The sequence below is a fragment of the Typopeltis vanoorti genome, chromosome 19, assembly GCF_054136105.1.
Source record: "Typopeltis vanoorti isolate ZY-2024b chromosome 19, IOZ_Tvanoo_1.0, whole genome shotgun sequence".
Lineage (NCBI taxonomy): Eukaryota > Metazoa > Arthropoda > Arachnida > Uropygi > Thelyphonidae > Typopeltis > Typopeltis vanoorti.
In genome coordinates, this window is record NC_143567.1 from 111,982,487 (window position 1) to 112,000,634 (window position 18,148).

The window sequence follows — 18,148 nt, forward strand, 5'->3', positions numbered from 1 at the left end:
AGTTTCGTTGAATGGATCAACTTCTTCAGGTATCACAATCAAAGAAATATACAAAAAATAACAGACTTAAAAATTGCATTAAGAGTACTAGTCCACAAAAAAAAAAAAAAAACAGTAGTACATTTTGAAAACAGTAATGCGAGCTTTAGTTCCAAATAAAAGTTGACTACGTGCTGTCAGGAGTCCGCCAGTATTGAACAGAGGCAACGTGTGCGTCAGAGAGATTGAAACTTAGGCTGTTGTTGATATGGGAAGATTCTAAGCTAATTTCTCTACATTCGACAATTTTTCTTTCAAGTTCATCATAGCACACATGGATATTAGAAGTTTGTGTCCAGTCCACAATGTTTGGCGGCCTGCATCTGAGTTCACAGAGAAACGAACGTGGCTAGATAGTGCGCTGGCTCTAGTCCTGTTGTAGGAAATATCTCTACGGTGTTCTTCCAAACGAACAAGGATGGATTTAGCAGTTTGGCCATAGTATGGCTTTCCACAATCGCATAAAATCTTCTGGAAACTGGGTGGGAAGATGTTTCTCTTTAGGTTTACTACGTATGGAGCGAAGTTTTGGGAACGTAGTGAAGGAAGTTCTGAAGTTAAATTTCTTGAGAATTTTAGCCAGTTTTGGTGAAAGAGAGCTGATGTAAGGCAAAGAAATAAAGGCTCTGGGGAAGAGGGATCTTCAGAAGAAGTTGAGTGACGGAGAGAAAGAAATTTGTCAATTTTATTAGGAGAGAAACCATTATTGATAAAAGTCTTTTTAAGAAAAAGGAGTTAATTTTCAATTTCTGTTTCTTTTGTTAGTAAAGATTTGGCCCAGTGTGCTAAGGTGGAAATAATACCAAATTTTTCCAGAGGGTAGTGATGGGAAGAAGCATGAAGGTATCTGTCAGTATGAGTAGGTTTTCGAAAAATTGAGATTTTAATACTTTCAGAACATCTGGCAAGCTTCAGATCTAGAAAGGGGAGGCAGTCATCGGATTCCAGTTCGAAAGTAAAAGAGATTTTTTCATGAAACTTGTTTAGGTGGTCCAAAAATAAATTCAGGTTGTTGACACCGTCTTCCCAAATGAGGAATATTTCGTCAATATAACGATACCAAAATTTTGGTTTAAGAGGGAAGGAGTTAACAGCTTTTTCTTCAAAATCGTTAAGGAATATATCTGCGAGGATCGGAGAAAGTGGGCTACCCATGGCTAGACCTCAGTTTTGTAAGTAGATCTTATTGTCATATTTGAAGTATCCTGACTTTATGCAATGGGAGAGTAAAGCAAAGAGTTTTTTTTGGATAATTTGTTCTTTAATCCCTCAAATATAATCGAAGGATTCACGGATGAAGACTAAGTGAAAGACGGATGTTTCTTGGTAATTCCAAGGTGGTTTTTAATAAATTATTAGTTCTATTATGTAATTCAATTGTAGGATCGCTGTTAAGTCAAGAGTAAGCATCACTGTTTAAAAGTTCCAAAATTTTATTATGGTAGTCAGACTTGTCTAAGATGACAGTCGCATTCCCTTTGTCAGCAGGTAGAATCACGATGTGTAAAATTAACCTAATCAGAAAATGTGATTCTCTTAAATATATGCAAGTCCTCGAAACTTCTCATTTTGATTCTACCTTTTTGAAAAAAGTTGTTATCAATAATTCTTCCCACCAACTGTCTTCGGCAGAAGAAAGTGTCTTGCTAAAAGTCTTAATTTTGTCACTGGTATTGAGGTAGGAGCAGTGACAAAATTAAGTTCGTTAAGAACAACTCTTAACGAAGCTAGAAAAGGCGGCATTTTTATTACCAATCAAAGAGGCTAACCTCCTTCGTATAGAAGCTATTTTCACCATAAATCATGCTAGACCACCTGTAGACAACATCTCTTACTCTGAAAGAGCAGCTATTAAGTCTTTAAAAAATAATAATGACATCGTGATTCTACCTGCTGTTCCGCTAAAGCCTGTAACATACCATTTTAAATCTCGGCTCCTGTTAGTAGCAAAAAAAAAGGAACGCAATCCAATGATCCCAGCGAAACAGAATAAATGACTTGTACGCCAATAAATGACATTAGGTTCATCTAAAATATTTTTTGTTTAATTCAAGGAAGGATCGTACTATGGTGAAAAAACAATAACAGAGAAATAATCTTCTTCTTTGAGTGCCATCTCCTATCGGAGGTCGGCCACCACCTTCGCAAATTTTGAACGATCCTCAGTCACTCTGAATAGTCCCTCAGAGCTCAGTCCACTGTCTGATGTCTGCCAGCCAAGATTTTCTTCATCTTCCTTGTCCTCTTCTTCCAGTTATCTTCCCTTTCATAATCAGTTGGAGTATCTTATATTTTTCATTACGAAGTAGGTGAACAAGATATGAAGTTTTCCTTCTTTTTATGGTATCTAAAAGTTAATGTTATTCTCTATTTGTTCCAGTACTTGCTGACTGGACGCTTTTGCTGTCCATGGGATTTTTAACATTCGCCAGTATAACCACATCTCAAAGGCTTCAAGTTTTTTTTTATTGATGTTTTCGTCAAAGTCCAAGTTTCTGCACCGTAGAGCAGCACAGACCATACGTAGCATTTAACCATGCATACTCTAAGCTCTAAACTGAAATTGCGATAGAAAGGGGGATAGTAAATCCCTTTATGTTTTTATAGCCGGGTACGAAACTCGGATCGAAATCCATCGAAATCCATAGAGTTTCATGCCGAAAAAACTATCGGCGAGCCCAAGTGTAAATGATCACTTGGGTAGTACAACACCAGGGTAACTCCATGCAAAGGTGGAGCAAGCTCCATCAGTAACTTTAATATTCTTTCATAATGTAAAACCATAATGTAAAAGGGTTATTAACATATTCGCCGGTAAAATAGCCTTCCGGCTTATTAAATTAGTAATTAACAATGAAATTGCGATGTTGATTTCGTCAGGAGAAGATTTTTTCTTGCCATTTCAATTCTAAATTTTAAATTCTAAACCTTCAAATTGCGTCTCCAGCTCAAACTGTGCATCCCGAATATTTTAAGCTGGGTAAACAATTAGAAACTTCGAAATCTTCCAACGCAACCAATCTCAACCGGTGGTTAACTACAAAGAAAAACAGATAGTTGTAGACAAATTTTCCACTTGGTTGTAAAGTAAATGATACTCACCAAGAATTATTTTCTGTTTAGCCCTTTACCCAAGTGTGCGCAAAGTTTGCACGTGGAGTACTCAATATTCAGACTAGGCTGCGTGTATATAGAAGCTATGACTTCACAGCAGTTGCCTTGGTACCCCCAAATGCAAAGCACGCTTCCTTTTGGACGTGCATGTTGCTATGTGAGGGATACTACCCATTTCAACGTTTAATGAGGCCTCGTTAGTGGGAACCGAAACCCGCAATGCCGATAACATATGATTTCTGCATTAGTTAATGTCTTTCTGGAAGAAAAAGAGCGAAGAATGAAAGCGACCAGAACCAGCACTGGGAGGTCCGTTCCATACTCTAATCACGAATATGGAACGGACCTCCCAGTGCTGGTTCTGGTCGCTTTCATTCTTCGCTCTTTTTCTTTGCTTTCTTCACGGATTCTTCGCTCTGCTTCTCATTAGTCCTTTTCACTATCCTCTCTTTCAGACTGCCATCACTGTGGTCCAATGCCTTGTCGCTGTGTTTGCCGTGGACATCAGGAAAGAGGGGGGGATCCTATAAACTCGCACTATTGGGCCTCTTCTTCGGCAAGACGGGCGGTCCTGGATGACCTGGACAGGGTCAGTCGGCTAGTGGGTCAAGGGGTATACAGAGGTCAAGGTCGTTTTACTAAATCTTTATCCCTCATGGTCCGGGATAGGGTCCAAGACTTACTGTGTTTCTCGTGTAGCGTCCGAAGTTACCCTGAAGTTCCACTCTCGAGCGAAGTCATTGTTTGCCAGATAGCGGGCATCCATATGCAGCTCTCTGGTGGGTGTGTAGCTCTGGAACTGAACAAAAACCACACATTCTTAATGTTTCGGGGATCATAACAGAGTCCTAAACAAGAAATAATAACTGTATCACACCTTTCGACAACAGAAGTAAGAAACAAAAGTCCTGATACAAGTTTTTCTAATCACCCGCGCATTAGGTGAAAAGCCAATAGGAAAATGCAACTGCTTCTTTTTTTTTTCATTCAGAAGTGTCTAGAAGGATCCTCGCAAAACAGATAAGAAACTATTGTTTCGATGTCATCATAAATATAACATGTCAGCAGCATTCGGGAAAAGTAAACGTACTCAGAGCTACATGAATGCCTGGATACAATAACAGTGAAACCCTATAAAATAATCAATTCAATAAAACACACAATTGAGGGGTGATCTCTGATTGGGATTTCCTAGATATCCACGATGAGGGACATTTATCGAGATATGTACAGAGCTGAAACATCAGGTGTTGACAGGAATGAGGCGCATCCTGATCCGTGGGGATGGTCACCTGGTTCCAACTAGAAACATTATCTTGCATTTGATCACCTAAGCCTCCAACATCTGTTTAAAGGGTATCTCAATTGTCCTTTAAATACATGATTAGTGCACTAAGATGCTCCAAATGCAAGAAATAAGGACATGCCCAAACTGCCAGTCGTGCCTGTGCTACCTGAGCCCGATGTGGTAGTAAAGAGCATGAAAAGCAATCTTGCTCTGATAAGAAAGTAGAATGGGTCGACTGTCAGGAAGATCATCCAGTGTACTTCCTTGCATGTCAGAAGTGGAAAGAGGAGAAAGAAAGACAAAAAATGAAAACAGAAGAAAACAAATCATAAGAGGATGCCAGAACAAAACGTTAGTCGTCACAACCACACCTAATCTGAGATCCTTTTGTATGAGAAAGTTAAGAAAATGTCAACTGAAATCATCAGCAGATCTAACACTATTAATCCCAGTGACATTTATTTAAATTCCCATTTCAATTTCTTCATATTTTTTCATCACAGCAAAACACACACACACACACACACACACACACACACACATATATAGTCATATTTATATATATTGACTATAACCGAGACTAGAATAACAATTAAATTTATTCAAAACGCAACATGTTTCATCGGATTGTCCGACTTCTTCAGGCGTGGGAACATAGAAAGCAAGTAAACACTATAAGAAACATCGTATCACTATAAAACGACTATTATAAAATCAGTTAGCTTTGAACTGTAGCTACAGTCCGTGTTGAAGTTCTATAGTTAAGTAGCTACGTGCGTCTGATTTCACGCGTGTGCCAATATCGAATAGCAGAACTGAAAGAGTCCGGTAGATTATTGCTGAGGTTATTATTTATGTGATGAGGGGCCATAACAATTTCCTTAGACTCCACTACGCGTTGCTCCACCTCGTCACGGCATATATGAAGGTTTGAGGTTGTTGTCCAGTTTATCTCATGTTGACGGCCTTCATCATTTGTGTTTACTGAAAACAGTACATGGCTTGACAGGGCACTTGCTCTAGTTCTTTTGTAGGTAATGTCTCTCTGGTGTTCTTCTAGACGTAGGAGGATGGATTTTTCAGTTTGGCCATAGTATTGCTTCCCGCAGTCACACGTGATTTTATACACTCCTGGGAATTGTAGATGATTGTGAGCTTGTTTGTGTTTGCTTAAAATCGATCTTAGTTTAGGAAGTGTAGAGAAACAGGTTTTTATGTGGAACTTTCTTAAAATTCTTCTTAGTTTCGGGGAGAGCGAGCTGATATATGGTAAGGAGATATAACCTTTTGGATTGTCTTGTGTTTCTGAGTTGTTTTGATGGCGGTGGTATAGATGCTTATTAATAGTTTTCGACGAGTAGCCATTACTTGTAAAAGTTCTTTGCAGATGTTGTAGTTCATTTTTAGCTCGTCATCATCTGACAGTATAGATCTGGCACGATGTGCTAGGGTTGAGATGATACCCACTTTCTGTGCAGGATAGTGATGTGAGGGCGCATGCAGGTATCTATCTGTGTGTAGATTTTCTAAAAATCGATATTTTAATAGAATCAGATGACTTAGTAAGTCTTACGTCCAGGAAGGGAAGAGATCCATTTTCTTCAACCTCGATTGTTAATTTAATATCTTGGTGGAAGTTGTTTAAATGATTTAAAAAAGATCTAAAAAAGGTTATCGGTGCCACGTTAATATATATATATATATATATATATATATATATATTGAAAAATATAGAGGATGTTTGCACACTTGTGTCACTCCTCTTTTGTTTCATTATGAATTTACTGTAAATTGTTTTCTGATTCGAGTATAATTTTATTATTATTTTTCTGTGGGTGTCAATTTGAATGTCTTCGCTTGTTTCTAGTAGCTCTTCATGGCTTACTGTGTGAAATGCTTTTCGAATGTTAATGAGGCAGGGAGAAATATTACTATTTATTTCTAATAATCTTTAAATAACAGTTTTAATTAAAAATTCCATTACCTTCTCCTGGTATGATTTTTTACTGCTCACTAGTATGACTTTTAATTTTACAAAACATTCTATTTTTTATTACCATTTCAAATAACAGTCTTAAAGCATGAAATATGATAGGAATCGTGCTAAAATCTTTAGATTCCGCAGCATTATTCTTTTCATGGCACTGGAATACAAACAGATTTTATGAAGCCTTCTGGAATGATGCCTGTATTACACCCCCCCCCCAAATCTTTCATTAACTCAGCTGATATTCTGTCACATCCTGTCAGTTTATCATTAGGTAGTTCTTTTATTGTTTCACTATTTCTTCTGCTTTAAATATATTTGGATTATTTGAGTCATCACAGATCATACGTTTGCCACGCCTGTGATCATCATACAGTTCTTTTAATTGTTTACTATGCCGTTCAGTTAGATATTCCTTTTACGAGGGTGGTCTGAAAATTTCTCGGCCTAACAATGAAAAAAACGAATTCATAATTTCAAATTTATTTTTATTTTTCAACATAATCTCCCTTAAGACTAATACATTTATTCCAGCGATGCTCCAGCGCCATTATCCCGTCCCTGCAGTGGTTTTCAGTAATATCTGCAAAATACCCCTCTACAGCTGCAATCACTTCTTGATTAGAAGAAAAACTCTCACCAGCGAGGAAGATTTTTAGTTTTGGGAAGAGATAGAAGTTAGAGGGAGCCAAATCTGGGAAGAGGGTGGATGTTCTAATAACTCATTGTGCAGATCCCTTAATTTTCCCATTGCCAAAACACCTTTGGGGGCAGGTGCATTGTCCTGATGAAAGATGAGTATTTTTTTCCCCTGCAAACTGAGCCTTTATCACGAATTTCTTCGTGTAGTCTGGTTAAAAGATCGAAATAATATTCCAGGTTATTGTTTTTACCCTTTTCAAGATAATTAATAAAAAAAATGCTTTTAGCATCCCAAAACACTGATGCATGATCTTTCCTGCTGATGGAACCGACTTTGTCTTCTTTGGCGCTGAACAGCCGGCTTCTGTCCACTGTTTTGACTGCTGTTTGGATTCTGGTGTGTAATGCAGAATCCAAGTGTCATCGGTAGTAAGACATCAACGCACAAAATCAGTTTTATTCTTGTTGATATGCTCCAAGCACTGTTCAGAGATTTTCATGCAAGTGCATTTTTGATCTGCTGTGAGCAAGCGCGGAATCCATCTTGTGCAAAGAGTTTTCATTTGCAATTCTTCATGCAAAATATATCCTACAAGTTCTGTTGAAATGCGTATAATGTCAGGAATATGTCAAAAGTTCACGGAGTTTGACTCGCCGGTCACCCAATACCATATCGTGGACTCGATCAATGATTTCTGGCGTTGTTACACTTTTTGGACGTCCTTCACCTGGATCATCTTAAAGGCTGGTACGGCCACGTTTAAACTCGGCTGACCATTTCTTAATTGTCGAAACGAAGGAGAAGAGTGTCCATAAACTTTTATGAACTTCGAATATATTTCTTTTGGCATTGAACCTTCTTTTACAAAGAATTTTATATCCGCACGATACTCAATTTTATCCATCTCAAAGGATACAGACAACACGTTGGCTTCCGACAGCTGTATAAAACAAAACTACTTGATCGAATGACTTGCAATTTCACATGGATGCTTATGACAGATGTACCAACTTGGAAAAAATCTTGCCGATAGTGTTGCTATCTATGGTCGAGGCCGGGAACTTTTCAGACCATCCTAGTATCTTCCTATCTTCTGAAATTAAAATAACATTCTGATTCTTATCGTTTAACTGATGGCTTGCTATTTTCTTTTGGTTATTAAGAGTTTTTTTTTTTTGTTACAAGGTATAACACAGTTTTATTTTCTTTATCTAATTTCTCTACTCATAAGCAATTCTTTTTGATTCATCTACGTTTTTATTATCTACGTTAATTTTCTATTTGTGTATTCAATCTTTTGTATTATTTTTTCCCCAATTAGTGCTATTTTTCCAGTTCTTCTTTAACCCATCGGTCCTTGTATCTCTTTTGTCATCCGTGGTTTTTTAAATTCGCTCTTTGGGTTACATTTTACTCCTGCGGTGAACATCTCTTCTTATATCAAGCCATTTGTTTGAGATTTTCTTTCTTCTCGACATATTGCGCTCTCCCAATTTCAAATAAAGAGTTGGTGTTACTGTTATTTACTTTAGCTGCATCTCAATTTGAAAACTCTGTATCTGCTAGTTTTTATTATTATTATTTTTTATTTCATATTTATTGTAATTCTTACAAATCTGATCTAAAGCCGGCTCTTGAGATAACTTTTTTATTTGTCATTCCATTTCTATATCTCTGACTGACCATTATAAAATCTGTTTGATTAAATATACATGTATATCATCTGGTTACCTGCACGTATTATTCGCTTTTTCCTTTTCTTTATGTGTATGGAGTAAATAAAGGAAGCGGTTTAAACCTCTTTCTTGTTTTCCTCCTTTCTCAGTAGGTAGCAGCACTTTCCAAGATACACTTGGAATAAGTTCATTGAGCTGTACACGTATTTATAGATGACGTCAAGGCATCCGGGTGCTTGTGACACACGTCCTAACAACTGCCTTCGAAAGAAAGAAGCAGGAAGTTGTTACTGGCGTCTCAGTTTGCTGTGCAAGGTGAGTTTTGCTGTCTACATAACTAAGCATGTAATCCATTGTGAAATTATAAAATAATTATGATAATGTTGCTGCTGTTTATTCTTCGTATGCGTCATTTCACAGTATCGATATTACGAAATCCCTCTTTCTCAACAGGAATGCTTATTACATCGTAAACTGTACCGTCCCGAATGTGTTTGTATGATCGATGTGTTCTTTGCATTCTTTACCAGCAACAACACAACCATAACATATTCTATGGTTGTGGACACAACCATAAAATCAAAGCGTTTAGCTTGTTTTTGTTCATGTCTGAAGTGCCTTTCCATTAAATTTTAACTTTCGATTCTAATTTGATAATTCTGTCTACACCATGCGATTTTTTTCTGAGGAGAGGCGTCGCTAGCTAATACGGCGCCTTTGTGCCGGCTGCGTCTCTGTCATTCAAGTAATTTTTTTTAAGTTACTGTATTATTTTTGATGATTTCAGTTGGTATAATAATAATCGTTTATTATTGAGACTAACAATTATTATATCTCAATAATAAACATAAAGTCATTTCATATAAATTATACACATCAAATTATTAACTTTAAAAGAATTCTTTACCAGCAACAACACAACCATACTTTCAAACCATACATACGTTTTTCAAAGTCGCTAGGATGCTACAATCTCTATAAAGTAGTTACATATATTGCTTTCATAGAAACTTGTTTTTCTCCCTTCTCAGTAGGTTATCTCGTAGCAGCACGCCCCTAGATGCACTTGACCTGTACACAGTAATCAGCACTAAGGCCAAGAAGATACAACCTCGCTGTTTACATAATCCAATACCAGACAACTCGTTAAACGTTACTGTGGGCATGAAGGCTTGGCAGATGTCTTTAATTTCATTAAAATTGAGTTTATCAACATGAACACACAGTGCAGATGGAATGATAGAGTAGTACAATACAAAATGCTTCTTTTAACATTAAGACAAAATTACAATATGACGTGATAGAAAATAAGAAAGTTTACAATACGGGATGATACAGCTTACAGCATAAAATTTATGAGAATAAATGTACAGCACATATGTGCTGTACATGGGTACATATGTGTACCCAAGAGCAAGGTTGCCACAAAAAAAAATAAAAAAAAATACACATGCCTTGATTGTCTCTACTTGATTACTTGATCACATAAATTATTACATAATCAGATTATTTTAGGCATACGATTCTGCTTACTTTTAGGTATTCATCGGTCCAAGTTATTCTTTTTTTTTTTTTTTAATTTTAATTTATAAACACACATTTTGCTTGTTTGGAATATACTTCAATATCACTTAAATTCATCATAAAAAATCCTGTTTCTTTTAATATGTAATCCAAAGATACAGATTTTATGTCATCTGCTGATTTATTTTAGCTGTTTGTGGCCGTATGTTGAAATAATTTGTGGAATATCTCTCTGTTGGCCTCGGAAACTTGCAAATTTCTCCCACACTGCAGATTATAATCCAGAATGCATTACTGGAAAATGTTCGATGTTTTTCCTGATGTAGGTTTTGGATTCTTATTGGGGACAGCAATTTATCGAATTAATCTCCACCCCACCAAATGATGCTACTACACTGTGATGAGAATTATATACCCACGCGCAATAGTAGGCATCTCAGGAATGCTACACTAGCAAATTTCTTAACATAATCGGTCCCGTTGATGCAACTTATTTTGTTTGCCAAAAGTGGAATTCTGCTTCAATGTTATCGATATTTTAAAAAAAAATTTTTTTAAATAATCGGCAGTAAAATGAGTTACTGCCGACTTAAATTGAGATGCTTGCCATATCAATTAAGTCATGCTATTTTATTAATCGACGGCGATCTAACTTTTTTGTTTAGCTAAATTACATGTATCTTGTTTTATTTAAACTTATTTTTAGGATATAATTTTGAAATCATTTAGTAATATCCTAATCCAGTGTTTCTCAATGGGGCAATTTGAATATTTTGGGGGGCAATTAGAAAATGTACATATTTATATTATACTTTTTCAGAACTTGGCTGTCTATTATGCTAGGGGGGGGCATCAAAATCTTTGAGACGTTGAATTGGAGCATGATCCAAAAAACGTTGAGAAACACTGTCCTAATCTATGTGGTCTCCTAATGCGTCGATATTAGATTTGTTGTAAATCAGAACGATGTCATCGGCAAAGGACAGTATTTCACAATAAGCCGCAGCCACCAAGATCATTGACATAGATTGAAAACAGGATACGTCCCAATTCTAATTTTTTTTCGGTACGCCATATTTTGTATTTCGCTGTTGTCTTTGCCAAAGTTAATGAATTGTTTCCTGTTAGCTAAATACAGTTCGAACCAATTATTCGCAACACATCTACCATGTGTGGACCTTTTCTGTGAGAGTAGATCATATGATGAACACAGTTCAGACGAAGGAGATGTTTATGAAAATACCAGTGGTACCCTTCCTAATGTGTCCAAGTGGCAGATGAATTTCATCGTCCGACGTGGATCATCACCCTGCTTTTCGGAGAACTGAAGTGGCTTGAAATAAAAGTTCCGTGTTTGGTCTCTACAGTTAAGGATTTAGTACTACAACGTTTAACTTCCCGCATAGTAGTACTAATGTACTGTGGGCTAATAGCCTTTCTTGGGTGTGATTCACAAAGAGACAAAAATGCGATCACTTTCGAAAATTTTATAATTTCAAAACAAGCACAGTTGGTCACAACATACCAGTGGATCTTTAATTATCCTTTCGTTTAATAATTTTTCGCTCCAAATTTAAGCTTTTGGTTTCTCTATTTGCTGCGTTTTTTACACTATTTTTTTGCAGAACAAATGTGAGTGACGGAGACACGCTGCAATACAACAAACTGCACAGAGTTCGCAAACGATATAATTGTGATTTGAGCTTTCTTTGCTCGTAAAATTAGCGGAAACTGATTTTGAAAGATTCCTTTGTATTCTTTCATGCACTAGCGATGTTTGGCATAATGAAAACGGCTTGCGAAATAATTGTGTAATCAGAAGGAAGTAAGCGATGTCATCGAAGATTTAATTTCGAAATATGGATGTAATCCGTCCCGCCAAAATGCAGAGTAACTGCGTACAAAAGGAAAAAAAACATGGGACCTTAAGAGGCTATATTAAGGATTACTGTAATAATGATGTGCCTGCGTTTATCACCCTGACACTGCTAATTTAATCGAAAGAAAGCAAAAGGTTTTGGACGATTAAATTCGGTTGCAGCAAAGCAAAACTGCGGACATTGCTGGTTAGAGAGTAGTAAGTAACGCATAAACTTGAAAGAAAGAAGCGAAATTTGAAGCTTTGTTTGTGGTGAACTGCTTCCATATGAAAACTCTAAACCGAATTGAGTGAAATCAAGTAAAGACATTCAAATATCTCACAATGTACGAGGACGATTTTTAAAAAATTTTTTTTTTAAGGTTTAGAATCGTGTCAGAATATTTCAAGCATGCAGACATTTGGAATGATTTTAATTATTGGTTCAGCTTCCACTCTAAATACGCAAGCATTTTTCTACCTTCTGTGTTTTGGAATGCCGCTGAACTGTCTCTGATAGAGTTGATTTTTGTAGCTTTGTGAAGGTGCCAGCTCTGCACTTAAATGCAAATCGCTTTCGTCCCTCCATTTAGGTCCAGCGAACTACCTTGTGTGGCTGATAAAATGGAAAACAGTTAACGCCTCAAATGAATGCAGTTTGCTGCAAATAAGTCCTTGCAAGAGCGCTGGCTGTTTGTTCAAGTCGAACGGTCATCTCGCTTCCAGCTGGGCCCCTTTTACTTTAATGACCCACATTCGCAACTTGTTGAAGAGTTTTACTGAATCCATTTTGGATCAAAAACTGTATTCAATTTTTGATCCAAAGCAACTGATTTCGTTATGTTTGTTCTTCTCTTTTGAAATTTCTAGTAAGCTGCCACTATGTCATTTGAAATATTCACTGTGCTGTCCAAATTATGGAGAAAGTTTCATGAACTCAGCTATATTTTCCCGCAAAGAGCCACAATAGATTTTCAGATAAATGTTGATAAGGGGACTCAAGCATATGAACTCTTTCGCACATTTCAAACTTTTATTTTGCTTTATATACTATATTTGAATTATATTGTCAAAAATAATAACCAACAAGTCATAAATCAATAAATAATAGTAGTAATATATAAAATATTTACTGTTAGTCACTTACGTAAAGTAATGAAAGTTATCAGACAAAAAGTTTCTTTTCACTTTTTGATACATTATTTATCATTTTCTTTTGGCAGGTCATGCTGAAAACAAATTCACTGCTTTAGTGTGAGAAGACGAAGAACAGATGGATGTTTGCATTTGATGAATTTATTCTCCTCGTCAATTGTCATATACAAAGCGTGAAATCCGTGTTTCTGCGTCCTTTCCTGGATCTCTGAGAGGAAGAATTAAAATTTCGGTGCCCAGAGACACAAAAGGAAGCTCATTAAAGAAAACTTCGTTTGACTGCAAGTTAGAATTTCCTGAGGTGTGCACAGAAAATCACTTTTATGCAGCAAAGAAGTAAAATACCCATGTACTTTTTACTGGACTGAAGATCTTGTTTAGAAAGTTAGTTCTTGATTAGAAAGGGACTTTTATGACTGAGAAGTTTTAAACCAAAATGTTGCTATGTATTAGAAACAGTTTTGTAGGACAGCACAGCATGCAAACTTGTGTTGAATGCATGAAATTCACTCAGTTGATGGCACTCATTGTGCCAGAAGCACCCTGTACTTCTACAAAAGCAGTGAGCTACAGCAGACTTCCGATTCGCTCCTTGGATTGGTGCTGCTGTGAAGTGGAAAGTGAACTTGCTTTCTGTTGAGCAAATAGATGGAAGAAACAAGCCAAGTTGAGGTGAGTTTTTAAGAGGTGCAATTACTGCACTGTAATCATTATTCATTGATTGCTACCTTATGCTCAACAACTGATATTCTATTATGCAATGCAGTGTTGCATTGTGTTGCATAACAGAATAGTGGCAGAGTATGAGAATAAGAGAATTAAAATTGAGTTTTACTATGTGATTTTGTTTTTAACAATGTTAGGCAAAGGCTTTGATTGGGAGTGTTTGCTAATCCGAGCAGGAAAGGCCAACTTCAGGTGGCGTCTTCTTGGGGATGTCTCTCGGAAGCAATTTACCATTCACTAGTCTACCTTGCGTTGTTTACTTGTTTAGTTTGCATTATAGCTTTAAGCTGAACTTTAAGTTTATAATTGCCATCCATGAGAACTCTTTGTTTTGTACCAAGGTCACTTAGAATAAGAGTTTCCTGTACGTGACACTGACTTAAAGCTAAGCAGTTCTAACACACCAGCCACTGAATAAAAAAATTTATTTAATACCTTGTTGGACTTGCTTTAGTTCAATTTACAGCACATGTGCTTCGGGATATATTCCACAAAGTGTTTACAACGTATCAAGTCTTCACCAGACAGTCCTTTAACTAGCTCAGATTCTATGTAAAGGGACTTTGCTCCTGGGTCTGTTTTTCTAAGATGTCCCATACATTCTCAATGGGGTTCAGATCCGAGCTTTGTGGTAGCCAAGGAAGCTGATGGAACATTTTTGTGTGCTTCCCAAGCTACAAATTCCATATAGAATTCTTGAATATACCAAAAATTGGTATATTCAAGAATTCTTGAATATAACGTAAACAGTGTATGTAAAAATTGAAACTAAAAATTGATGAGATATACTGTGTGCTTAATGTTAAACATTCTGTATAATACATGCACCTTCGTTTTTGTAACTGTTTGTATGTGGGTTTCCATTTCGGTTATGTTCCACTTGTATGACCAGATTCTGCTATGTGTGGACCCTCTGTATAGTTTGGCGACCGCAGTCATTTCTGGGGTTGCTGGAAGTGTATGATATTGAATTGATGAGATGGCTTCTCTGCTCTTCACTTCAAATAGGCTATCTTTGCTTTTCTGGATGTTCATTTTGATTTTGCTTTAACTGGACTATGTATGCAGGATTAATATGTGAGAATCAATGTTGCTCTTTAAAGTGAAAATTATTGCCTTATCATCAGGAAAGCTGATTAGGTAGGTTCCTTTCATTTCCAGCGAACAGAGGTCGTTTATATAGATCAGAAATAAAATAGGTCCTAGAACTGAGCCTTCAGAACTCCAGTTTGGATGAGTTGATGGTTTGCTCTGGGTCAGCCTTTCTCAACATGTCTAAGCCCAAGGACCAGTAAGATGCCTAAAACAATTCTACGGACCACTGAGTGATGTAATTTTTTTTTTATTTTTTTTATTAATGTATGTGGGGATTACCAACATTTTGGAAAAACTGTGCCTTTTTATTACATAATAAATCGAAGGCATGTTTTGAATACACATAGAAACATAATTAAGTTGGAAGTAAACGATTAAAACTATATCATCACTGAATCAAGTTTTAATTTTTATTAAACAAATTAAGGTATCAGTTTCCGATTTGCCGTGGGCAAATGAATGGGTATGCCAGCGCCGTCACGCTGAGACCCTCATTCATCTGCCCACAGCAACTTTTATATTTTATATGTAATCCTCATTCATCTGTCCAAACTCATTAAACTCACTCCACAACAACATTATTTTAGCGCCGTTTGTACCATGGGCAAATGTCAGCGCCGTCCCGCTCATACCTTCATTCATCTGCCCACAACGACGTGTATCTTTAATTCCCGTTCATTCACCCACATCAACTCATTAACTTTTATATTTTATATGTAATCCCCCATTCATCAGCCCACAACAACGTTTATCTTCACGCACTCTCTGATTCGATCTACGACATATAAACTGTTCCATTTGCTAAGTGCGTTGTGAGACGAGGTAAAAATGTTGTTTTTATCTTACTCCATTCATCGTAATACTGAATACGAACTTGACATCCATGGATTCCATCATGGATGACATTCCTTGTCCTGTCCAAACCATCATCATATACGCAAAAATTTCTCACAGAATATCGCAAAGCCATTAATGCCCCCTTCCATCAACACACACAAAAAACACTCCCTGCCGATACAAATCGTCTTATTTCCCTGACAAGTTTTCCATGACCATCAAAAAAATTTAAGACACCTTGTTATGTGAGATCCTTCCCAATATCTGTAAAGAGTCCAATCCACGATGTCAGTCGCAAAGTGCCATCCACGTGGTCGGGCGCATTTTTTCCGCCAGCGACCGTATGCCGTATATACTGTACGCATGTGATTTGTACTAATCGTATTATGATGGTGGTTTTAATTATATCCTTCCTGTTTTATCCAGAGGCACAACAGTGGTCATCATAAATCTGGCAGATTCATTAATCGTGTGGAGGTTTTATTTATATCCGTCTTGTGTGCTGCTTGTATTCGATACGTTGTGATGTGTGTTTCTGTACAGTCCATGACCGTACGGATGTTGTTGTCAGCATGCGATTGATTGGGAGTGCTCGGCCGCATATTCCTGGAAGCGAATTTCGCTAAACGGGACGCGGGCAGCTATCCTATCCTCCTCGCCAGCAGAGCGTAGCCTCACCATGACGTCACTTTGCGCAACTTTTGTTTCATCCGTGATTTTGTCCGATTTTGGAAATGGATTACTTCTAAAACCAGTAACGAGAATAATCGGAAACTCTACTCCAAATAAATAATAAGATAGTAACATAATTCTACCTTTTTTTAATGAGATGGTTCAGCTTCTCGGCAGAGTTGCTGAATATCTGGCTCAATATTGGTCAACTTCAGTCGGAGATCGGCACACACACACACACTAAGACGATTTCTGTATTTTATTTTTATTTGAAGGAGCGATGAAAATCCTTTCTCACAAAGATAGGTTTGTAGAAAACTTTAGTGCTTCTTCAGGTAATTCGGGAAATTCGTTTCTCACTGAAGGCGAGATCCAGAATTGAGCCAAACCAAGATCACGGAATTGCATTTTAAGCCCACTTTCACTTGAAAGCTCAATTAATTGTTCTTTTTTCGATAACTAAAGGTTGTTCTCGTTACTGAAAGCCGGAAATAGATCTCGAACCCACAGATTTCTTATAAAAGTTATTCGGAAAATATGTTTCGAAATTTTGTTTCAGAGTTTTGAGGTGTGAACCCTTTCAGAAACTCGGAATCAACAAAAAGATCATTTTTCACTAAAGAGGATTTCAATGTTGAAAAAGGTGCAGATTATCTGTCTTTTACATAACTAACACATAACATCATTTTTTTTTTTTTTTCTGGAATGCCTTTATTTTGTTGTAGGCATCAAGAACAGTTAGAAAATTTGCCTGAAAGATAGGATACTATTGATAACCATTACAATAAAACTTCGTGCCTTAATTGAAATGATCTTGTTAGTACTTTTCCCCTGGAAAGCCAGCGAATTTCAGAATGAAGCAAAAGTTGTATATATATTCACTGCCCATTTCATCGCAGAGTACTGAAAATAAACTGTTATTTAACGGTCGAGCCTTAATAAAATTAATTAACTTTACATCGTTGTATAGCACAGTTTTAAATAAACTGTTATTTAACGGTCGAGCCTTAATAAAATTAATTAACTTTACATCGTTGTATAGCACAGTTTTAAATTCTGGTGGCATTCCTTTGGAGGCCAACCTTTCCCTATGTATGAAACAATATATACCTGATTCATATCCAGAGTCACTTCCTTGACCATAGAAACAACCCCCAACTATGCCTGCCTTAAGGGCGCGAGCTCCATCCGAACAGAAGCCCATACATTTTTCCCACTGGATCCCTTTATGTAATTATTGAGAGTGTGAAATATTTCTTCTCCAGTTGTTCGGGATGACAAAGTTCTACAAAACAGAATATCATCATGAATGTCGTTATCAGGCGCATATCTTAAGTAGCATATTAACTGCGCATCATTTGTGTCATCGGTAGTCTCGTCTATTTGTCATGCATAATAAAGGCTCTTCTTAACTCTTTCGGTTAACTGAGATTCGACGTTACCTGTAATATCATTAATTCTTCGACCTACAATATCATTGAAAGAGGTGGCAAATCAACATCTTTTAGTAACGTGTTCCCAAACATAGTTTTTA

The 18,148-nt window shown here is 36.8% G+C and overlaps 1 long non-coding RNA gene across 3 annotated transcripts in view; it reads left to right on the forward strand.

The window, feature by feature from the left end:
- LOC150096446 (uncharacterized) overlaps positions 1-18,148 on the forward strand; it is a 109,439-nt gene that overhangs the window by 17,536 nt on the left and 73,755 nt on the right. For 2 of the 3 annotated variants that reach the window (XR_016549946.1, XR_016549947.1), the window contains exons 2-3: positions 8,897-9,062; positions 13,353-13,956. This is a non-coding gene — a long non-coding RNA (uncharacterized LOC150096446). Of the gene's footprint in view, positions 1-8,896; positions 9,063-13,352; positions 14,445-18,148 lie in introns of those variants that run through there. The other variant, XR_016549945.1, reaches the window with a different exon arrangement.